Source organism: Microcebus murinus, chromosome X (assembly GCF_040939455.1).
Source record: "Microcebus murinus isolate Inina chromosome X, M.murinus_Inina_mat1.0, whole genome shotgun sequence".
In the NCBI taxonomy this organism is placed as follows: Eukaryota; Metazoa; Chordata; class Mammalia; order Primates; family Cheirogaleidae; genus Microcebus; species Microcebus murinus.
Window position 1 is genome coordinate 8419977 of NC_134136.1, and position 25640 is coordinate 8445616.

At 38.3% G+C, this 25640-nt stretch overlaps 1 long non-coding RNA gene across 4 annotated transcripts in view; it reads right to left on the reverse strand.

Moving 5' to 3' along the window:
* Window positions 1-432: 432 nt before the first annotated feature.
* LOC105866151 (uncharacterized) overlaps window positions 433-25640 on the reverse strand; it is a 75555-nt gene continuing 50347 nt past the window's right edge. For 3 of the 4 annotated variants that reach the window (XR_012915994.1, XR_012915992.1, XR_012915991.1), the window contains 2 exons: window positions 2585-5102; window positions 433-477 (listed from right to left, as the gene is read on the reverse strand). This is a non-coding gene — a long non-coding RNA (uncharacterized LOC105866151). The remainder of the gene's footprint in view (window positions 478-2584; window positions 5103-25640) is intronic. The other variant, XR_012915993.1, reaches the window with a different exon arrangement.

The window sequence follows — 25640 nt, forward strand, 5'->3', positions numbered from 1 at the left end:
TTTAGTTCAAGTCATCTTTCAAAAGTGATGCAGCTCCAAAATCTATTTTAATACCAGGTTTCTCTCTGTCTTACAGTTCTGAAGTACATATTCTGAATACCCAAATCTTCCTCCAAATTCCTGCCATTCATATAGCAAACTCCAATCGGCTTTCCAGAGATATAGACAGAGAGGAAATACCAGATAAATCATTACTCAATTGAGCCAGGCACAGTGGCTCATGCCTGTAGTCCCAGGGACTCAGAAGGCTGAGGCAGTAGGATATCTTGAGGCCAGGAGTTTGAGACTAGCCTGGGCAACATAGTGAGACCCAGTCTCTAAAATAGTAAGAAAAATCAGCCAGGTACAGTGGCATGTGCCTATAGCCCCAGATGTGCAGGAGGTTGAAGCAAGAGGATCACTTGAGCCCAGGAGCTTAAGGCTGCAGTGAGCTATGATTGTGCCACTACATTCCAGCCTGGGTGACAGAGTGAGACCCTGTGACAAAAAAAAAAAAATACTAAATTGATCAGTCATTAATTCAATCAACAAATATTTATTAAATGCTTTCTACTAACAGATACTGGTATAGGTACTAAATATACACCCCATCTCAATCTACCAATCTTAAGTGATGTTATACATTGCACAACCATCATTACACTGCAAATAATAGCATCACTCTAAAATGCCACAAATATCCCCCCCTCACATCCAATCATATAAATAACCCTCCCTTCCCACAAAGTTCACCAGAGAAGAATATAGGTTGTTCAGAATATGAATATTATTATAGTTAAAATAATATACTAACATCAATATGAAATATAAATTTTGATATTAATAATATCCCCCCTCACATTTAACAATATGACTTCTCACCTAAGCAAGCTCACTGGAAAGGTTATACATTTTGTACTCTAAAAGGGCATCATCGAAAGCAAATAACATATGACATCAACATAAAATATCATAATAGTTCACCCGTTAACATTTAAAACTACTAGCCCCCTTCTATCAATTCAACCATTTCTCTCAAAATAAATTAAACACCCCAAATATTTACAAAAAAAATCTTCCTTCCTCCCTCCCCATCCCATTATTTTTTCAGTCTTCTTATATCCAATTATTCAAATTCCTGGTTGGAATCCAGACCTCTTTTTCAGGTGTAGACTAGGATACTTTCTGGTATAAGTGATGAGCCATGCTGTTATGTTATTCCAACCCCAAGACTCTCATGTGTCCTACAATAGGTTTTCTGATCTGATAACCAAGAATCTCCCTTCTGGCATCTACCTCTACAGTAGATAATAACAAAATCATATTCTAAATAATGTATTTCTATATAAACCTCTTCCTACTGTCAAATCAGGCTCTTATTCCTCCAGAGAAAGTAAAGTCACAATATATGTACAAGACTTTTAACAGAGCTTTACTTTAAAATTTGCAATCTCATCTAGAGTGACCCTATTCTCAAGAAATTTGTTGGATCTTGAGTCTCAGTAACAACTAAAATACTAGGATTTCTCCTACTGGAAGTGACAAAGCACCTATAAAGTCTTTCATGAGTCCTAGCTTTCTAAAGTTCAAAGAGCAACTATCAGAGCTTATAAGAATAAATGCCACTCTCATGACAGCTTGGAAACAAAACAAAATCCTAAACTAAAGGTGATACCTAAAATGGCTGACACTTTGAAGCCCCATCTCTTATATAAATGTGTTGCTCTCATTGTTATGAAAACAAAAAAAAACAAAAAAAACACAAAAACATAGTCCACAACAGAGGCTTAATGTTATTTGGACAAAGGAAGAATAGAGAAAACCAAAGAGATAAAAGAAGTGTCAGTCAATCCATGACAGCTTCCCAGATTCTACAAAGTAATAGATTTAATTCTTCCATGTAAAAATCTACCACTCACAGAGAACATCTCCTCTCTTAAAAATGACACCTAAGGCCAGGCGCGGTGGCTCCCGCCTGTAATCCTAGCACTCTGGGAGGCTGAGGCGGGTGGATTGCTCGAGGTCAGGAGTTCAAAACCAGCCTGAGCAAGAGTGAGACCCTGTCTCTACTAAAAATAGAAAGAAATTAATTGGCCAACTAAAAATATATATATATATATAAATTAGCCAGGCATGGTGGCACGTGCCTGTAGTCCCAGCTACTTGGGAGGCTGAGGCAGTAGGATTGCTTGAGCCCAGGAGTTTGAGGTTGCTGTGAGCTAGGCTGACGTCATGGCACTCACTCTAGCCTGGGCAACATAGTGAGACTCTGTCTCAAAAAAAAAAAAAAAAAAAAAAAAAAAAAAAAAAAAAAAAAAAAAAAAAAAAAAAAAAAAAGAATGACACCTAAGAAATATTCATGTATTTCAGCCAAATTCAGAAATTTTCTATACTGGCACCTCTATTTTCCAGGTTGTTTTCTATGATCCTGCACTATACACACTTCCCTTTGGTTTCTACCTCACATATATGAATTTATTTTCCACTGTTCCTGAGATATGCTCCATTTTATCCTGCAACACACTCCTGACTCCTATGTTTCAGCTTTATTGTCTCTGAATTAGGACATGTACACAGGGACTTAGTAGGGCCTTTTCATACTTACTTCCTTGACATGCTACTAGAGAATTAGCATTTATAGAAGTATGTAGAAGTGATGCTTGGTGTCCAGATACTCTTGGGATTTTGGCTTATGGACAGTTCCTAGACAACTTGTTAGAATGTGGTGGCAAGCTCACTGATGGTGAAGTTAATGCGTGGCAGCTCTGGTCAGAAATACCTGAGTGAAACAAACACACACAACCAGATAGTAGTCAAAGACCATGAATGATCCTCACATGCCCAGTTGAAAAAAATATCCTCCCATGTACTGTGAACAGAACAGACCACTCTCAGCATTTCCCTTAGTAGTCCAATTTCTAGAAACACCAGTCTTTCAAATTTTCTTAGGAATCATGTATCATAGATAGTTTTCAATTGTATAGCATTTGTAATTTTTTTATAAGGCAGCCAATCCATATGGATTTCCCAGTTTTATTTTCTGAGAGATGGAGTTAGACTGGCATTAAAAGTGTTGTAGTGGGTCTGTGGGTCTATAGAAGGAAGAAACTAATGATACAGATTGATTGTTCTAGCTCTTTCTTGCCTTTAACCACTTCGGTATGAGTATCAACTATAGTCACTAGCCACAGATGAACACGCACGTCAACTTTAGCCGACAGCCGTTATTTGAAGGCGCACAGCCCAGCGTCGACTTTAGCTGACAGCCGTGATATGACTTTTCTAATTTTTCATTTATCAAAATAAAATTGTGAACATTTAAAAATAACATAATGAAAACATATATGTATATGTTACCTATTCTGATTTACAAGTAAAGCTGCCTGTAAAGTAAGACAAGCTTTCAGTGCTTTAAAACTTTCGTCATCACACAAGAGCAAAACAGATTCGTTGTCAATGCACAGCACAAACTATTCTGCGGACTATGAGTGCCAGCTGTGGGCAAGGTTTCGTGGCGGGTGAGCGCCATACCGAAGTGGTCAACAGTTAACTTGTACCTCCCCAATTAGGTTAGTATTATCTTTCCTTTGTACAGTGTATCCAAGCTTCTAGTTACTTCATTTTGTAGGGGGGTTCAGCAAAAAGATGACTCAGATAATTAGATATAAATCAAGAGAGCATCTTACCTGAAATTATGGTGTGTAGATCTGGAGTAGGAATACCAAACATCAGGTCTGAAGGAAGGTACCAAAGTCAAACCAAATACACACATCCAAAGAAATTCATCGAGCTTTTAAATGGGCCTCAGTTGAAGATGAGAAGCCAAGGTATGAAGTCAAATGAGGTTCAGAGGTACAGGAATATTGGAAATAAGGAGCAGTAAGTCTGGGCAGAAGTGGTACATTATTATTCTTAACAGCATTCCACCCACAGCTGACTTTTTACAATAGCTGTGTTTGCTCGGAAAGTTCGGGCTGATGAAGGGGCTGAGCTGGGGTGGACATATATCCCCAAGATCCCCTTTCCTAGGTAGAGATTGGGTTTTTCCAGGGTTACCCATAGAAAACGCTAATGAAGTCCGGTGCATTCCTGAGGTAGTAGGGAGAGTTCCCATGATTGTTTCGTGATCCAAAACTGGCCGCTGTTTCACCAAGATTATAATATCTACTCTATGTTATCCTTGTATTTTCCTTGTTGGGCCAGAGACAACCATAGTATATATGGTGGAGAACCATATCAGGTAAAGCATAAAGCATGAAAACTAGAATAAGTGCATATGAATTGGCATGGGTATAAGTTCAAAATCATAGGGAGGAGAACCAAATGGAGTCTTCCACTTGGATGTTCTTGGCTGGGAATTTATAATGATTAGAATATTCTTTATATGTCTTTCTATATGCTATCAAGATATTGGTGAAACTAGGAGAAAAAAGGAGGTAGCAGGATTAACAATCATGATTACTCTGGAAGGGGAATGTTCAGGGTAGAGAAGTGCAGTGAATTGTTATTAATAAAAAGGAATATCAAGGTAGCAGATATGTAGGATGAACAGTCTAGAAATTTAATGCACAACATGAAGAGTATAGTTAATAAATTAATATTGTATTTGGGATTTTTGTTAAATAAGTAGATTTTAGCTGTTCTTGTCACAAAAAAGTAACTTGAGATGATAGATATGTTAATTTGTTTCACTGTAGTAACCATCTTACTATCTATATGTATTCTATAACACCATGTTGTAAACCTCAAATATATATAATAAAATTTATTTTTTTATAAAATGGAATATCATGATAGTAAGACCTTAGCTCAGCTGGATTATCATTAGGAGACACAGCAGCAGTCATAGTTTATTACCCAGTTTGATCAAAATAATCTTGCCATTAGTCTACAGGTATATGGCAACAGGCAGAAAGATGTGGACATGTGAAGCTATCATCGGCAGGATTCAAATATGCTATAGAAACAAGAAATAAAAACTAGGCACAACCTTAAAATCTGTACCCCCATAATATGCCGAAATAAAAAAAAAAAAAAACTAGGCACAGTAGTCAAGGTCTGATAGCAGGGGATCCCATGGTGGTGGAAAACTTTCTTCATGAATGAAGTAGCTATGGCTTGTCCTGTAAAGGAGAAGAAAGAATATGATTCTTGTGGACAAGGTAGCCATTGAGTTAGATTTGTTTTATGCACAAGATGACCATTAACAGGATAGAGAAAAGGTGAAAGACTTCTTTTATAATCAAGGTAGCCATGACTGGTACAGAAGCAGAAAAACATAAAGCTTCTTTCACAAAAAAAAAGTATTCAAACTGAAAGTAGAAGACTTCTTTTGTAGAAAATTGGCCATGGCAAATGCTGACAAAGAGATAAAAGACTTCTTCATGAACAAAGTAGACACAGTGGCTAGAGTGGCAAGATGAGTGGAAGATTTCATTCCTTTCTTGAACAAAGCAGCCACGTGGTAAGTGTAAACAGGGCAATGGGAGACTTATTTTGTGAAGCTCTGGTTAGTACAATTTGGGAGACCAAAGCTTTATTTTGTGAACAAAGGAGACATAGCTAGTATAGACTAAAAAGCAAACATCTTTTGTGAGCAAAGCATCACCAATGGTACTGACAAAGAGGTGAAAGACTTCTTTCCTAAACAAGATAGCCATGGCCAATGCATGGAATAACAGCAAATACTTTTTGATAAAAAATGTACCCATGAACATTATAGGCATGGGAAGTTGAATAATTATTCATGTACAAAAGCACTTGTGGCTGGAGCTCTTTGTATATTTTTCCCTTTCTTATTGATTTGGAATAATATATATAATATGCAAAAATAATACTATGTAACAATTCTAGCACTTACTATGTGTTTTCAATGTTTTGCATACATTACTGTGTTTAATCTTGAAAACAACCTTGTGGGGCATGTATTATGGTTACTGTTATTATTATCCCTACCTTATATATGGGAAACTGAGGCATGGGGCAATTAAATTAATTGTTCAAGGCTATACAGCTAGTAAGTGGTAGAGCCATAATTCAAATCCAAAAAGTATTCCTGCATACATTCTGATCCTGATCACTTTACTATACTTCCTATGCAGAGAAGTAGGAGACTTATTTAGTGAAAAAACTAGCCATGGTCAGGTCAAAGAGGGAGAAAGGAGATTTCTTTTAACAGCACAACAGCTATGGCTGAAACACGTAGGAAGGTTGACAGTTCCTTCCCTGAATACAGAAGCCATGGTTTGGGCAGAACAAGCAGGTGAAAAAAATGTGTGTGGAGTGTGGGAGGTGTGGGTAGGGGGTGAGAGGAAGGATCAGAGAATCTTTTTCAGTAGGAACATGAATACAGAAGATTTTTTCCCAAATAAGATAGACAAATCTCTTGCAGACATGTGAAAAAGAATTCTTTTGTTAATAAATTTGCTGTGTCTAGTGAAGATCAAGATGTTGAAGATAGAAGACATGTTTTCTAAATACATTGTCCATGGATATTGCCAAAGAAAGATGAAAGATATCTTTCATGAACAAGGTGGCCAGCTATGACAGGTTTAAATAGGGTGTTAGAAGATTTCTTGAATGAAAAAGTAGCTACAGCCAGGCAGACATAAGGGCTGGAAGAATACTCTTTTGGAGGAGGTGATCATTGCTAATGCAAAAAAATATATGGAAAAACTTTCTTCAAGAATGAGTAGATGTGCCTAGTTTTGAGAACAAAGCAACTATTGCTGAGACCGTCAGAGAACAGAAAGACTTATTTCATTCTTTTAAAAAAAGTGAAAAAAAAATCTACACCTAGCACAGACATAATGATGTACAACTTTTCATTAACAAAGTAACTATGGCTGAAGAAGGCAAGGGTGAGGGGTGGATGACATCTGTTATGAACAAAATAGCCATTGCTGTGACAGCCGAGAAAATGAAATAAATTGTGTTAATGAAGTTGCTACAATCAGAACATATACAGAAGTGGAAAACTTTCATAATCGAGGTAGGCATCTTTAAGGTAAATGGGATAAGGAAATGATATTATAAAATTTGTAAATAATGTGACTGTAGACACTGCACAAAAACAGATGGAAATTTTCCTGGAAGACTTGTTTTTCCTGAACAAAGCTGCTCTGACCATTAAAAACTAGGAAATGAAAAATTTCTCTCCTGAACAATGTTGTCATAGCCAATGTAAACAAAAAGTCAAAGACTTATAAATAATGCACCTATAGCATTTGAAGCCATGGGCATAGACCCATTCTTTTAGTAAAAAAATTAAAAGGACTATATCTATGGTCAATACCGACAGGAAAGTAGAAGATTTCTCTACTAAACTAAGTAGCCAGGATTGGTAAATATGGGAATCCATGGTCAGTGCCAGTCTTGGAGGTGAAGGATTTTTTTAATTCAATAGCTATGGTCAAGGAAGGCATGGAGCAGCACATTTTAAACATTTTGGTCTCAGAATGCTTCAACACTCTTAAAAAGTATGTTTTACATGAGTTGCATCTCTGGGAATTTATGAAAATAGAAATTAAAGCTGAAGTTTTTAAAAATAAAAATCACGAGGAACCAGAGCAAGGTGGCAGACCAGAGACACCACCAACCAGAGTGTCTCAGTAAGAGGAAGAAGTTTTAGATGAAAGAAAAACCAAACAGACAGACAAACATAGATCAGATGAAGGTCTGAAGGAAGGGTACCATAAGCTTCAGGAGATTCCACGGGAAGAGGGTTCAGAGCAAAACTGGAAGGAGAAAGGCATCAGTGAAGATTATCCCCCTAAAGGCTTGGAGACCAATGAGAAGGGTAAGTGGAGTGGTTAGTTTCTCGCTCACTTGCATCTCAGACTGTTGCTGGGCTCCTGAACTGCTGGAGAGACATTCTACCCACACGAGCCCAGAGACTGCTGCCACCAGTGAGCTGGGAGCTTTTCTAGACAGGGCACCAGGCTCCCAGGCCCACTGGGGTGCCTCCCACCCCACAAACCCGAGCCAGGATGCAGGCTCCATATTGCTTCTCTACCCACTGTGTGCCTTTGTCATCCACATCGGTGGATTCAGCTCCTCTGGTCCTGTCTTGCTCATCCCCACCCAGACATTTCCCAACTCAATACCAGACTGCAGGAGCCACAGGAGTCCAAGGGGTCCCAGGTAATCTGCGTGACTCCAGAGCCTGTATTTGATTCTTCATCTATCATTTGAATGTTCTGATTTTGGTTGGTATCCATTGCTAGAGAGCTGGTGTTCCCTTTTGGGGTTGTCCTTTCACTCTGATTCTGCATACTTCCAGAGTTCTTTTGCTCATTCCTTCTCATATGGAGCAGCTCTTGCTTCTTACTTTTGGATTTTCTTTTGTTTAGATAATGACACACCTTGTTTAATCTCTGAGCCAGTAGGTAGTGCTTCTGGGTGAGAATCAACCCCATACACTGTAATGTAAATGTAGTAAATGCAGTAAAAGGCATGCAAATTGATCTCCCTGTCATATGTGGTTCTTGCTGGAAGGAACAAGCTGCAATGTTGTTTTTGGGTCCTGTGATCAGCTCTAGTTCCTTAGAAGAAGCACTTGAATGCCCCAAGTGGTGGGTGAGGCCCTGGAACTTCCAGGTGAGTCCTTATTCTCCACCACAGCAAAGGCAGGTGGGAGAGTGAGGCTCAACAGGTCTGGGTTAGGTGAGCCTGCCCTCAAGCTCCATAAATGCTGGCAAGGGATCTGCTTCAGGAGGGGTCAAAGTTCTCTTCCTCGCCTCTGGTCAAAGCTGCCAGGGAGGGGCTAAAGTGGCCCCACCCAACCAGAAAGTCTGTGTGTAGAGGCAAGACTGTCTGATACCCACAATCCAACAGTCTTGAGCAGGCCTCACTCCTTTCCACCTTCACCTATTCTGTGGTTTCTTCTGGACCTCAGCTGGTGGGCAGGACCTCAAGCCAAGTGAGCTCTCCTACAACTGTAATTTCAAATACAGATTATAAGGAAGCTCAACAAAATACAGCATAAAGAGAAATCCAACACAAAGAAACCAGAAAAACAATGCAGGAAATGAATGAAAAAATTCACTAAAGAAATTGAATTATTAAAGAAAATTCAAACAGAACTTTTGGAAATGAAAAATTTGTTCAAGGAGTTACAAAACGCAATGGAAATCCTTAAGAATAGGTTAGATCAGGCAGAAGAAAGAATCTGAGAGCTTGAAGACAACACCTCTGAATTAAACAAATAAGTCAAAGAGATAGAACACAGAAATAAGAAGAATAAGCAAAGCCTGCAAGAAATATGGTATTGTGTAAAGAGGCCTAACATAAGAATCATAGGCATTTCTGAGGGTGAAGAAGAAAATATACAAGGGTTGGAAAACCTATTGGAGGGAATAATCGAGGAAAATTTCCCTGGCCTTGCTGGCTTATCTAGATATCCAGGTATAAGAAGCTTGAAGGACTCCTGGGAGATTCATCACAAAGAGGCAAACACCATGACACATAGTCATCAGACTGGCCAAAATAAACACAAAAGAGGCATTCCTACAAGCCATAAGGTGAAAGCATTAGGTAACTAACAAAGGCAAACCCATCAGACTAACTGCAGACTTCTCAACTGAGACCTTACAAGCCAGAAGGAATTAGGGCCCCATACTCAGTCTTCTCAAACAGAATAATGGCCAGCCTAAAATTTTGCATCCTAAAAAACTAAGTTTTGTATATGAGGGGGAAATAAAGACTTTCTTGGACAAGCAAACACAAGGAGTTTGTCAAGGGAAAACCTGCCCTGCAGGAAGTACTCAAAACTGCATTGTACATAGATCAGCACAATAGACACCCACCAGTGTAATATCATTCAAAAACTAAAGGTAAAAGGCCAGGTACCACAGTGGCTCAAGATATAAAAACAAAGCAATGAAGTTTTAGTTAACCAGCTTGAAGTCTGGTAAATTGATGCTTCCTAATTTTTTCTTTTTGCTTAAGGTTGCTTTGGCTATATGGGGCCTTTCTAGTTCCATGAGAAATAGAATTATTTTTTCTAGATTTGCAAAAATGATGTTGGTATTTTAATGGGGATTGCATTGAATCTGTAGATCACTTTGGGTAGCGGAGACATTTAACAATGTTGATTCTGCTGATCCATGAGCATGATATGTTTTTCCATCTGTTTACATCCTCTGCTGTTTCATTCTTCAGTGTTTTGTAGTTTTCCCTGTAGAGTTCTTTCACCTCCTCAGTTATATATATTCCTATGTATTTTATTTTCTTTGTTGCTATTATGAAAGGTGTTGAGTCTTTGATTTCACTGCTGTTGGCATATATGATTTGTGTACATTGATTTTATAACCTGAGACTTTGCAGAATTTGTTTATCAATTCCAGGAGTCTCTTGGTAGAATATTTGGGATTTTCTGGATATAAGATCATATCATCAGCAAAGAGTGATAGTTTGACTTCTTCTTTCCCTATTTGGATACCCTTGATTTCCTTCTCTTATCTGATTATTCTGGCTAGGACTGTCAGCACTATGTTGAGTATCATAAGAATGGAAAAATAAACACCACATGTACTCACTGTTAAACTGGAACGAATTGATCAACACTTATGTGCACATATGGAAATAACACTCATTGGAAATCAAGCAGGTAGAAGGGGGAGGAGGAGATGGGTAAATTCACACCTAATGGGTACAATGTACACTATCTGGGTGATGGGGACACTTATAACTTTGACTCAAATAGCACACAAGCAATTTATGTAACCAAAATATTTGTACCCTCATAATATTCTGAAATAAAATAAAAAAATATAAAAAAGAGCTGTTGAGTTTCAAAAACAATGATTTTATCTTTATTTTGAAAATGTTTATGTTAATTTATTTTTCTTGTTTTATTGTATTGGTGATGAACTCTAAATTCTGCAAAAGAAAGTAAGAGTAATATGGGGTTTCCTTATATTTTGCCCTTTAAAATCCAAATGTTTTGAATATTTCATTCATTATAGTATAAGAGAAAGGTTTCTGGCAAATACTTTTTATTAGATAAAAAGTTTACATCCCAAAAAAGGAACAGAACCTAAAGACTTGGAAAATTCTCAGCCAATATATACTACAAGAAATGAGAAAGTATGTTTTGGAGAAAACACCAAAGCTTGTGGCTGCACCATCACTTGGTAAAGAGATTATGGGATTATAACAGCAGAAACACTGCCAGTTTGAATTCAAAGGAACAGAAACAGGATGAAATGAAGGATAGATGTTGATTCTCTTGAATTCTACAAGATGGAACAATACAGCTAATCAATTGTGAATGTGTATTATCCTTCAAGAAAAGAGGAGAATGACCCCAATGGTGATTCAGAGATCAGCAGCACTGCCACTCCCTCCACAGGCTCAGAAAGCACAGTCCCAGGGGTCAAGTCTTCTCATTCTGTTTCAGAGAGTGGGGCCACCTCCTCAGGTTCGGAGGGTCAGGCTACTCCCATCCAGTGCTTCAGAGGCATGGCTGCCACCTGATTCTCAGCCTCATCACACAAAGCTAGCTGGTCAAAGCTACTGCCTGGGGCAAAGGCAATGCTGCTACACCAGTGGGCACAGAGGGCAGAGCATCAAGCCAAAGAAAATAGTTCTTGAGCCCTGATATCCAATTAAATTTTCCTTGCTAGGTATTGGACTTGCTTGATACCATCACTCCTTTTATCTTTCTGATCTTTCCCTTTTTCAATGGGAATGTTTATTCTGTTTTTCCACCATTATATTTTGGAATCATATAACTTGGTTCCACAGGTTAACAGCTGGAGAGTCATTTTGCCTCAGGATGAATCATACCTTGGATTTCACCTATACCTGATTTATATGATATTTTGATGAGACTTTGGATTGAATTGATGCTGGAATGATTTAAGCTTTTTGGGGCTGTAGGGATAGGGTGAATGTATTTTACATGTGAAAATGACATAAATTTGGGGGCAATGTAGGGCAGAATGTTATGGACTAAATTGTATCCCCCTAAATTTATATGTTGAAGTGCTAACCCCAATGTCAATATATTTAGAGATAGGACCTTTAAAGAGGTAATTAAGGTTAAATAAGGTCATAGGGGGCCCTCATCCAATATTACTAATGTTATCATAAAAAGAGAAATAGACATCAGGAATATGCACATACAAAGAAAAGGCTATGTGGGGCACAGCAAGAAAATGGCTATCTGCAAGCCAATAACAGAGGCCTCATGAGAAACAAATCTAGCTGGCTCCTTGATCTTGGACTTCCAGCCTCCAGAACTGTGAGAAAATACATTCCTGTTGTATAAACTTGTGGTCCCCAACGTCCAGGGGGATTGGTCCATGGCCTGTTAGGAACCAGGCCACACAGCAGAAGGTGATCGAGCAAAGCTTCATCTGTATTAACAGCCACTCCCCATCACTTACATCACTGCTGGAGCTCCTCCTCCTGTCATATCAGTGGTGGCATTAGATTCTCATAGGAGTGTGAACCGTACTGTAAACCGCCCATACAAAGGATCTAGGTTTCATGCTCCTTATGAGAATCTAATGCCCGATGATCTGAGGTGGAGCTGAGGTAGTGATGCTAGTGCTGGGGAGCAACTGTAAATAAAGATTATCATTAGCAGAAAGGTCTGACTACACAGTAAATGTAATGCACTTGACTCATCCTGAAACCATCCCTACCTCCACCCTTTTCCCGCCCAGTCCATGGAAAAATTATCTTCCATAAAACTGGTCTCTGGTGCCAAAAAGGTTGAGGACTGCTGGTTTAAGCTATCCAGTCTGTGGCAACATTAGTAGACTAATATAGCCAAGAATGCTGTACATGGAAAAATTATTTGCAAACCATATATCTTATGGTTTGGACTTATAGCTAGATTATATAAAGAATACACCAGATTCCTAGAATTTGTCAAATTTCAACAGTGTCTAGCACTTTTTCTATGCCTTCTAGACATTCCTAAGTTTTTTATCACCAGGCCTATCTAAATCTGATTCATATAGTTTGGATATTTGTCCCCTCCAAATCTCATGTTGAAATTTGTTCCCCAATGTTGGATGTGAGGCTTGGTGGGAGCTGTTTGGGTCATGGGGGCAGATCCCTCATGAATGGCTTGGTGCCATTTTGTTGAAAAGAGCCTTGAACATCTTCCTCTTTTTCTTTCTTCCTCTTGCCATGTGATGCTACTCCCCTTCACCTTCTGCCATAAGTGGAGGATTTCCAAGGCCCTCACCAGAAGCAGATGCCAATGTCATACTTCTTGTATAGTCTGAAGAACCATGAACCAAATAAACTTATTTTCTTAATAAATTATCCCACCTCCGGTATTCTTTTGCAGCCACACAAATGGACTAAGACACTGACCTTTATATTTTAAATTTTTAGTCTAATTATGATGCTTAATAATAATTGCCTGAACTTCCAAATCTTGACACAGGAGATCTAAAGCCATCTACCATGAATTTATAGGCACTTTGCTGCCCACAAACTGGCCTGAAAATTATCCTCTTTGTAAAAATGGATTAATAGGACCTGGCCTACCAATAGAAATAAGGTGATACTATTGCAAGGAGTTTTTTAAAAGTATTATTAGCCTCATTTTACAGATTAGACTAATGAGGACCTAAGAAATGCAGTGACTTACCTAAGATTATGTACCTAAGTAGTAGATAGCAGAGCTGGGACTGAAACCTAGAGATTTTTCTTCCTAGTTGGGTATTCTTTCTCTATACCACATAGTATTTCTCATACTTTATGTCCTCACTAATACCAGAATGTACTGGTACTCAAAAGAGATTTATTAAAACCCTTAAAGCTGATAGAATTGTGATAGTATATGAAATTCAGTGATAGTATATAAAATTCAGTAATTCATTCATTCCTCATTTCAATAAATGCATAATGAGAAATTACTATGTTGCAGGTACTGAACTTGGTAGTGTGGAAATATTTGAGGTGTTCAAAGAGGAATCACTACTGAATAACTCTTATTGAATAAATTTCTAGGAGCACTACTAGATATAACAGCCTGAATTTTTTCAAAGAGATCTATAATTCCTCATTTAAAGGGGGTTACCAGAGGTCTTACTATCTATTTCCTACTTCCAAATAGAACTACACTCAACTTTTAATTTTTTTTATTTCATCATATTATGGGGGTACAAATGTTTATGTTACATATATTGCCCTTGTCCCACCCAAGTTAAAGCTTCAAGCATGTCCATCCCCCAAATGGTACACACCACACCCATTAGGTGTGTATACCCATCCCCTCCTCCCCACTTCCATCTGCCCAATACCCGATGAATGTTATTGCTATATGTGCACTTAAGCACCACATGCACTCAACTTTGATGACTATAATTAATTTATATAGAAAGAGAGGCAGAGAGAGAACCCTCCATATGGTTTGAGAAAGAGAGAGAAGAAGAAGGAGGAGGAGGAGGAGGAGGAGAGGAAGGGAGGGAGGGAGGGAAGAAAGGAGGCAGAGACAGAAAGTGAGAGAGAGAGATTTAGTCTACACAATAACCCTAACAGGTAGGTGCTATTATCTCCACTTTAGAGATGTAGAGATGAGGAAAGTAAGGTATAGGAAGATTAAGTGACTTGTCCATTGCCATAAAGCTAGTAAGTTGCTGAGGCAATATCTGAACTCAATTTGTTTTGAGGGTCTACACTCAATCACTTCACTCTGTGGTTTCTACATTATTTTATAGCTATTAAAAAGTACTCCCAGGATGTCTCCACTAACCTAAGGTGAAAGACAGTAAGCAAAAAGGAAGGAAACTTAATAGGAGTCTAATTGAGTATTCTATATTTCTCTTTAAGTTCATAGAAACTTGTCCCACCATAGGAAGAAAAAAACAAAAACAAAAGCCATGATTTTGTCATAAAGGAGAGATGGAGAGATTAAATTTTGACTTTTATTAGATCCCTTTACAAGGTAGCACAATTGAAAGTGTTCTAGGGGGAGTTTCTTTGGGTAGTTTTTATTTTTTATTCTCTTTAATATAGTCTCAACTAGACATAAAATGGAAAGAATGTAGCATTTCCACTGAGCTTTTGAGCTTTATGCTCCAAAAGTGTTACTCATCCTACCTCCACCCCCCACTCCAACTGCCACCCCCACAATGTAACAATCCAAGAAATAGTACAATGTACCTTTTGGGAAAAGTGACTATTTGCAATTGTTTTTGATCATAAGAACATACCCTTTTCTTCACTGATGATTTCCCAGCAAAGTGTTTCCTAATGCCTATACTGTCAGCAGTATTTCTGCTAAGAAAAGCTGCTTCCCAATCCTGCCCTACAGGCTAAAGTCTCAAGTGGACAGTAACATTGGAAACCTCAGCAATTCTGCCAGCAAACCGGATAGAGAGGCAGAAGACCTGGCCAATGACTTCTATGATAAAGTTTCTGTGAAAGATATTATCCTGCAAGAACACATCCATCAGACCTGTCTTACATCGCAGGGGATAAATGAGAAAAAAGTGTGAGTGTTGTGGAGGGGGTGGAAGATGGTGAACAGTGCATGAACAGGGTATATAGAGCTGTTTTAGGACGTGAGAGACAACTTGAAGACAACAGACTCTGTGGCTCTTCTGTCCTGCCCCAAATAATATAATGACAGATTTGCAGAGAAGAATCTGACTTATTGAATATATTCCACCAGAGAAGTCACAATGGAACTGATCCATCTATCAAAACATTCTCAAGTGTATATCTCCCTTCCCTTGCCATTCATCCAGAGGGCACTAGAAGAGAACATATCTGCCATATGTACAAATGATAGCCTATTGTTATAGACTTGCAAAAGGTTTTGTCTTCCCTTATTCTTCCTTTGGTCAAACCCACATCTTTCTTGGGTGCAAACAAAACCCAATATCCTTCAGATGCTCTGCTGCCTGGGCTTGGGGTTGGGTTTCAAGAATACTTAATCATGCTGTGTTCTTCTTGACTCATCCTTCTGATGATCCCTGAGATGGGGCAAGCCTCTAGTAAGAGCTCCAGAGAGGGTGGGTCCAAGATGCTTATCCCTTTTGACTCCTTAGGTAATACGCCCACATCCTGGAGCCAAAGTTCCCATTAGTCTGGCCTTATCTAGCATAGCTGGCCCTGTTGCTCTTGGCCGAGGAGGTAATAACAGCAAACTGTTTCATGGTTTTGAGCAGGCTCAGCAGAGAACCAAGCTTAAGGCTAGTGGAAGACAGGTGCAGAGAAACTGAAGGGGGAGGATTTCAGCCACTGCCTTTGTGGCACAAACATGGTAAATTTGAAGATTAGAAGTGAGGAATGAGGTGTGGCAACTGGGAAAAAAGGTCAGTGACTAACTTTTCAAAAACCTTTTCAATTAAGTCTTTGTATGTCAGAGAGCCAGCCCAAGGAAGTGTCTTATGTCTTAGAGCTAAATTGTTGTTTCAAAGATATCCACATAGTTCTCAAATGTTTGCAAGATTATATATATAAATAAAACCCAGCATGTGGTCCCCACATACACACACAAAAGCCAGTACAAAGTTAAGACTGGGAAGATAGGACTTTACAACAGCACAGACTTTACAGACTAAAGACCAGTTAGTTGATTCTGTTTCAGGATAAGTCAGCAAGCTGTCAAAAAAATAATAATATAAAGTTAGGATGCATTACTAGAAGCATAATCCTCAGAATTAGGGAGATGATGGTTTCACTCTGTTCTGAGCTCTTAAGACTACACTTGAGATCATTGTTTTTATGGCTTGATGCCATACATTATGACTGCCAAAGACAAGTCAAGGTAAAATCCCAGACTATATTAACTGGAAACCCAAAAACCAGAAGAGATGCACATAGTAGCTGCAAAGTCCAATTAGGAGAACCAAGAGAGAAACAGGAGCCAGAACCAGAAACAGCTGTGGAAATTGAGTTCTACCTAGCAAGCTATGTCATGGCTCCTTCGGAAATAGAAACCTTGTGAGAGGGTGACTCAAAAAGGCAACTGACTCTACACTAGAATGCTTATTTTTTTAAAATTTCAGAATATTATGGGAATACAAATGTTTAGGTTATGTGTGTTGCCTTCCCTCCCATTCCCCCCCACCCCGGAGTCAGAGCTTCAAGCGTGCCCATCCCCCAGATGGTGCATATTGCACTCATTATGGATGTATATACCCATCTCCTCCTCACCACTCCCATCTGCCCGACGCCCAATAAATGTTGTTCCTATATGCCCACTTAGGTGTTGATCAGTGAAACCAATTTGCTGGTGAGTACATGTGGGGCATGTTTTCCATTCTTGGGATACTTCACTTAGTAGAATGGGTTCCAACTCTATCCAGGAAAATACAAGAGGTGCTAGATCACCATTGTTTCTTACAGCTGAATAGTACTCCATGGTATACATATACCACATGTTATTAATCCACTCATGTATTGATGGGCACTTGGGTTGTTTCCACAGCTTTGCAATTGTGAATTGTGCTATAAACATTTAAGGACAGATGTGTTTTGTTCTTTTGTGTAGATACCCAGTAATAGGATTGCTGTATCAAATGGTAGATCTACTTGTATTACTTTAATGTATCTCCACATTGCTTTCCACAGAGGTTGCACTAGTTTGCAGCCCCACCAGCAGTGTATGAGTGTTCCTACCTCTCCCCATCCACGCTAACATTTATTGTTTGGGGACTTTTTTTTTTTTTTTTTTTGAGACAGAGTCTCGCTTTGTTGCCCAGGCTAGAGTGAGTGCCGTGGCGTCAGCCTAGCTCACAGCAACCTCAAACTCCTGGGCTCGAGTGATCCTTCTGCCTCAGCCTCCCGGGTAGCTAGGACTACAGGCATGCGCCACCATGCCCGGCTAATTTTTTATATATATATCAGTTGGCCAATTAATTTCTTTCTATTTATAGTAGAGACGGGGTCTCGCTCTTGCTCAGGCTGGTTTTGAACTCCTGACCTTGAGCAATCCGCCCGCCTCAGCCTCCCAAGAGCTAGGATTACAGGCGTGAGCCACAGCGCCCGGCCTGTTTGGGGACTTTTTGATAAAGGCTATTCTCACTGAAGATAAGTGATATCTCATTGTGGTTTTGATTTGCATTTCCCTGATTAGAGATGTTGAACATTTTTCCATATGTTTGTTGGCCATTATTCTGTCTTCTTTTGAGAAGTTTCTGTTTGTGTCCTTTGCCCAATTTTCGATAGGATTGATTTTTTCTTGCTGATTTTCCTGAGTTCTATATAGATTCTAGTTATCAGCCCTTTATCAGCAGTGTAACATATGAATATTTCCTCCCATTCTGTAGGTTGTCTGTTTGCTCTTGTAAGAGTTTACTTGCCTATGCAGACACTTTTTAATTTGATCAGGTCCCATTTATTTATTTTTGTTGGTGGTGCCCTTGCTTTTGGGGTCTTAATAAATTCTTTGCCTAGGCCAATGTCTATAACAGTTTTTGCAACATTTTCTTCTAGAATTTTTATTGTTTCACACCTTCGGTTTAAGTCTGTTATCCACCACGAGTTGATTTTTGTGAGAGGTCAAAGGTGTGGAACCTGTTTCAGTCTTCTGCATGTTGCTATCAAGTTTTCCCAGCACCATTTATTGAATAAGGATTCTTTTCCCCAATATATGTTTTTGTCTGCTTTGTCAAAGGTTAGATGGCTATATGAGGATGGTTTTATATCTGGGTTCTCAGTTCTTTTCCATTGGTCTATGTCTCTGTTCTTGTGCCAGTACCATGCTGTTTTAGTTACTACATTGTAGTATAGCTTGAAGTCTGGTAAATTGATGCCTCTCAATTTGTTCTTTTTGCTTATGATTGCTTTTGCTATATGGGGTCTTCTCTGGTTCCTTACAAAGCATACAATTACTTTTTCTAGATCTGGGAAAAATAATACTGGTATTGTAATAGCAATTACATTTAATCTGTAGATCATTTTGGGTAGTATACACATTTCAACAATGTTGATTCTCCCAACCCTTGAGCATGGTATGGTTTTCCACCTGTTTACGTCCTCTGGTATTTTCTTCCTCAGTGTTTCATAGTTCTGCCTATAGAAGTCTTTTACCTCTTTAGTTAAATATATTCCTAAGTATTTTATTTTATTTGTTGCTATTGTGAAGGGTGTTCAGTCTTTGATTTGGTTCTCCATTTGACTGAGTTTGTATATAAGAATGCTACTGATTTCTGTACATTGATTTTACAACCTGAGACTTTGCTGAAGTTGTTTATCAATTCCAGTAGTCTCGCAGCAGAATCTTTGGGGTTTTCTAGATATAAGATCATAATTTCAGCAGAGCGATAGTTTGACCTCTTCAGCCCCCATTTTTATCACCTTGCTTTCCTTTTCTTGTCTGATTGTTCTGGCTTGGACTTCCAGCACTATATTGAATAAAAGCAGTGATAGAGGGCAACCTTGTCTGGTATGGTCTTTGTTTTTGCTTCTATTTATGTGTTGAATTACATTTATAGATTTTCATATATGGATCCATCCCTACATCTCTGGGATGAAGCCCACTTGGTCATGATGGATTTTTTTGATAAGTACCTAAATTTGGTTTGCTAGGATTTTGTTGAGAATTTTTTCATCTATATTCATAAGGGATATTGGTCTGTAGTTTTCTTTTTAAAAACCTCTGTGCTCATACTGGGAAATGAATCAGAAACTGGAATTATCTGACAAGGATTTTAAAGCAACAAAAATTTTAAATCATTAAGTGATTCAACAAACATCACAAATTCTCTTGAAATATATTAAGACCTAAAATTTCAGCAAAGAAATAGAGATTAAAATAAAAATCAAATGAAAATTATAAAACTGAAAATAAAATAACAGGAAAAAATTTTTAAACTCACTGGATGGACTCAATAGTTAGGCATAGATGTCAGAAGATAGAATCAGTGACTCTGAGAACATATCAGTAGAATTTACTCAACCTGAACAACTGGGAAAAATGGACTGGAAAATGAATAGAGTATCAGGGACTTGTGGGACAAGAGTAAAAGATCCAACATTAATATCATCAGGTCCCAGAAGAAGAGAAAAAAGAGTAGGGTATGTCTTTCAAATTTATTGAAAGACATAAACCCACAGGTTCAAAAAGCTGAGCAAATCCCAAATAGGAAAACTCAAAGAAATACATGTCAAAATACATCATAGTTAAACTTCTGGAAACTAAAAACAAAGAAAAAAACCTTAAAATAAAGAAATTAAAGAATATATCAAGATTTGGACAATCCTATACTTTCACAGTCTTCATTGCTGGTTTCTGTACCTCAAGATCTAGAAAACATTTGACCCAAAGATTATGTCTACCAATGATTTTACCCCTCACCTCATAGTCACCTTTTGCCTCCCACTTCAATGCTATTTGTATGATATCCAGAAGATTGAGGAATAAATGTGCTCAGACATCCTGGGGCCTGAAGTTGTAACTTAGAAAACACCCATCCTGTCACCCAAGCTAGAACTCTTCATGTTTATTCCCAATATTATCTTATCTTACCCTATACCTTATATCCTTGCATATTTTTTGATTTCCAGAGCTTCTACCTTCTCCCCTAGAAGATAATGCCATCATTTATTAGTTTTGAATGCTAGGATATTTTTTACCTTGTAAGGATATATTCTATCATCCCTTATTAATTTTATGTAATTAATCTTACTTTCTCCTCCTAGTACCAATCCAAATAATTTTCTCAATTTCTCATATTTGTGGGCTGTTATCATAGTCTCCTCCTCCCTCTCAGACCTTAGCAGGCAGTAAGACAGTCTCCCTATCCCTAGAGCCTTCAAGCTTGCCTTCACCCATCAGGAAGTCCTAGACTCTATTTGACTGATCCTAGTTGTCTTTCAATAATTCTATTGAAATTTCTTCGATTTGTTGAGATCTATTTAAAGGTAGGACACTTCTGAGCCTTCACTGGACACTTCTAGTACAAGCATAGTACCAGAATCAATGGAGTATTTCCATGACAGCAAAATTCAGATACTGATAAAAAAAAAAAGATGCCACATTTAGCCTCTTAAATTCCTCTAATCTTCATGCCTCTATTAATTCCTTGGTTTTTCAGGGGAAAATGATTCAGGATCAAAATCAGAAGTCGGCTCAACTTGTGTTTCATTCCCATTTCACAATATATACTCACATGCTGCTGCTAACACCTTGTGTTGCAGGAAAAATTGACCTTATAAATGTATTCATATTAAAGTGTTAAAGACTTAAGATGACATGCCTTCACAGGTTATTGCATATTAAAGAAGCTAGGAGAAGGCAATGATAAATCCAAGACTAGAGTATATGACTAAATTGTCAATTCCAAAAAAGAACTTTGGTCCATCAGAGGAGGCAATGTGATGCAACCAGAAAAGGGTTATAATGAGAGTCTGCCGTGGATTTACTGCTAAGGACTTAAGGCCAAGAGAGTAAACTTGAACAAGTCATTTCACCTTTCTCCATTTCAGCCTTGGAGAACTCTCATTGGTATGAAAGAGTTTGGATCAACTTACTTTAAGGTTTATTCTAGTACTTAAATTTTATGATTGTCAATGATGGAAATAGGCTTCAAATTATAACATAAAGGCTATTTCAGCTGCTTATGAACAAAGCTGATTATGAATGAGTCTTTATCTTCCTCAGCTATGAGAGCACAGAAAATAAACAATTAATTATACCTGGGGTCATTTGAAGAAAACTTCAGAAAGGGCAAGTAGGATTTTTCCAGGTAGCAAATGATAGAGAATAACATTCCAAGTTGAGAATAAAGTATATGAAATAAAAATGCCATGGCCATGTATAGTGGCTCACACCTGTAATCCTAGCACTTTAGGAGACCCAGGCAGGAGGATTGCTTGAGGCCAGGAGCACCAGACCAGCCTGGGCAACATAGTGAGACCCTAACTCTATAAAACATTTAAAAAAATTAGCCAGGTGTGGTGGCACGCACCTGTAGGTGGGAGGATCACTTGAGCCCAGGAGTTTGAGGTTACGTTGAGCTATGATTGGGCCACTGTACTGTATCCTGGGCAACAGAGAAAGACGCCATCTCAAAAAAATAAAAATAAAAAAATAAAGAAACAACATGCCAGTATGTAAGAATGTGCTGTATTGAAGAAATAAGGAGTGGTTGGGTGAGGCTGGAGAATCAGGTATATGGTGGGAGTTGAACCTGAAGTAGATTACGTAGAGACTGTGAAGGGCACTGAATACTACTCCAAGTGTTGGTAATTAATCCCATAAGTAATGGGTAGCCACTGAGGATTTGTAAACTGGGGAGTGACATGATCACATCTGTACTTTAGGACAAAATTTGGCTACAATGTAAAGCTTGAGGAGAACAGCCTGGAGACAGAAAGACTTCTTAGGATGTTATTGCAGAAATCTAAACAGAAGGCAATGAGAGCCTGCATCTCTCTTCCTTGGAGAAAATGGGGAAGGGAATAGGGCAGAGAAAGATGGATAGTACTTTGGGGGAAAAGCAATAACAAGTTAACCATGCAGCTCTCCCCTAAGTGTTTCCAGGACAAGAACAAAGCATTACACTTCTCTCTGTCTCCCACAGTGCCCAGTTCTCCACTGGACTCACAACAGGCATAGGACACACTAAGCCCCAAAACTTGAAGACTTGGGAAGTCCTTGGTTCTACTAAGCCTTCTAAGCTGGCTTTCACTTGATATAACACAGAATTCAACATGGAGGAATCCACACAGAGATAGCCCAGTGGAATATCTGAATATTCCAGATATTCAACAAGTCTGATTTAAATAACTTTAAGCTCTTGTTTACATGATAAAGGATTAAACTGTCAGTTCCTACCAACAAGGCAGGACTAGGCTTTAGCAAAAGACTTGCAGGACTTCCAGGGAGATTTTCATGCATCTTTGGATTAGAATTCTTATTTCTTTGACCATATTATCTGTTGTAACTTTTATCAAAAATTATATCCTAAAGTTTATTTTAACTACTCCCCATTTTAGCCTAATACAGGAGCCTCCTCCACATCTCTGACGAATGTTATCCAGCCCAGCATCTGCCTAAAATTCTCCAAGGATGGAATAGCCATTACTTCCAAAGACAACTAGATTCAGATCCTAAGAGCAGAAGGACTTTTGGTACTTTATGATATGTACAAATTTTCTAAAGATAAGGAAATTACTTTGAGCATGCAAAAGTTTGTTATTGGCACCTACCCACACCTTACCTTCCAGTTTAATAGCACTGTTTATATGTTAATAGCAAATAACAAACTTGTTTAACACATTCCTTATTTTAGCAATACTTATTCAACTCTTAATATGTACAGGGCACTGTTGTGGCAGGGGAGGGGGAAGTGAAGGTGACAAAATAGGGATAGAGGATGAAATCAGATACAAAAATTACCTTTAATGAGTTTAACATCTAGTAGGACCAGGTCACTGGTGTTAAATACAGAGCATAAGCGATTGGTGCCAAAAATCATTTACCAGGCTAGGTATGATTAGGAAAATGGCTTACCCTCTTAAGAAGAATGAACAAAACCAACTATTCCAATAAAATTTTAAAATTTACCAGTGGCTTGCCACAGGATGAAAAGTATTTATCTCTTTCTTTCAGTTTTTGTTGGCATATCACCACCTACTCTGTGGCTGGCTTGGAGACTGTCATAGTGAATGATGGCCTCCAAATGCCACCCTCCCTTGGGCCCATTAGTCATTGAGCATTGTCCAGTAGAGAAACTAGATTTGAAAATACTTTCTTAAGGACTCTAGTATTTGTTGATTATATCCAATCTAAAGAATATCTAAAACCATTACTCTTTCCCTGCTGGGACTTCAGAGCTCTCTAGTTTCCCTGAGTTGCCAAGAAATGCTATTAGCATTTGGCAGAAGGGGCAAAAGAGTACTGTATCTCTGTTTTTCTGTTTGTGACCTTTCAAAGTCCAATAGACTTTATTAGCAGGAGTATCCTGTCTTGCCTTTCATCAACTGGACTGTTATGCCCCCAAAATAACTGCTTCTTATGCTTGGAAATCATTTGTATCATATAACCCTCTTTCCTAGTATGAAAAAATCCTAGGTGTTTTGGGAAGACTTTCCAATTTGATTAGAAAAATGTCTTAGAGCTCTATTTTTAAGAACCATGAATTATACATGAACTGAGTAAATGGAACATAATTTAACTTTGTCTTAATGACTCAAGGTTACCGTCATAAACATGAATCACTGTACTATGCTGTACTACTCTCAGGCGTAATTAAGGTGTGTAGAAAGTTAACTTCTAAGCTAACTGGTTCCAGATTGCTATTATTATTATTATTATTTTTTTTTTTTTTGAGACAGAGTCTCGCTCTGTTGCCCGGGCTAGAGTGCCATGGCATATGCCTAGCATATAGCAATCTCAAACTCCTGGGCTCAAGCAATCCTTCTGCCTTAGCCTCCCAAATAGCTAGGACTACAGGCATGCGCCACCATGCCCGGCTAATTTTTTCTATGTATTTTTAGTTGGGCAATTAATTGCTTTCTATTTTTAGTAGAGACGGGGTTTCGCTCTTGCTCAGGCTGGTTTCGAACTCCTGACCTTGAGTGATCTGCCCACCTCGGCCTCCCAGAGTGCTAGGATTACAGGTATGAACCACTGCGCCCAGCCAGATTGCTATTCTTAAATAATTCTCTCTACATTTATCTCCTTCTCACTGTAAGTTATCCCTTCTTGTTGCTGTCAATAGGGTTGATTCTAAATGAAATGACTATTTTCTTCTCTATAATGAATTAACTAGCTATCTTACTATCTAATCCAGCTAAAAATTTGATAAATAAAAACAGTTTAATATCTTTTGTGGATCTGCCAGCCTTAAGTAAACCTAAACTCCTTTCCAAGATATGTTCTCATCCTGTACCACCTCTCAAAATAACAATTTCCATGTGCTCATTATTTCCTTTTATTTTCCTAAATTTGCTTGAAATTTTGGTATGCAGGAATATAGGCAGCCCAGTGAAGGATTCTAGAATTTGGCAAACAAATTTAAGTCCACCTAATCGACACCTTTACAAACTTCAAGGACAAAACTCTTTCACTTCTGTCTTTCTGAATAATGAGGTACCATCTTTTTAGAATATTCTTATATGATGTCTTATATGATATTATCCTGACATGATATCTCTCACTATTGGTATATTTTGTTGCCATTCATCTCTTGCCGCACTTTTTTTCTTTTTCAGGATCAATACATCATTCCTCAGGCACAGTGACAAGGTATATGGGCAATGCATCTCTGTACTAGAAACTCCAAAGAATACCAATGTCCTTCACTTGTTGCTTATTAGATGTCATCTTGCATCCTTCTTTATCTTTGTATCATCAATAACAGATAATATTGAATATTTAATAAGTGAGGAAAACAGAAGGGTATAAGCATCCATTTTCCAGGGTAGTACTAATTCCAAATAGCCTACCTAAATTTCTAGGTAATGTGTTCCAACTTTTGGTTTGGAAAATATGGTCACCATAAGTACAAGGCATACAAGAAAAATATCATATAATATACATTAATAATTAGACTGGTACAATTCAGTGCTAGAGACAAAACGAACTTAAAGAGCTGGAGAAGTTCGAGGAAAAGATAGACCAGTGTGGCCTAAAGCAACTAGAGGAGCTTCACAGAGAGGAGAAGACTGAGCTGAGCCCTGAGAGATAGGTCATATCTGGATATAGTGGAGATTGAAATAGGAGTGAGGGTTAT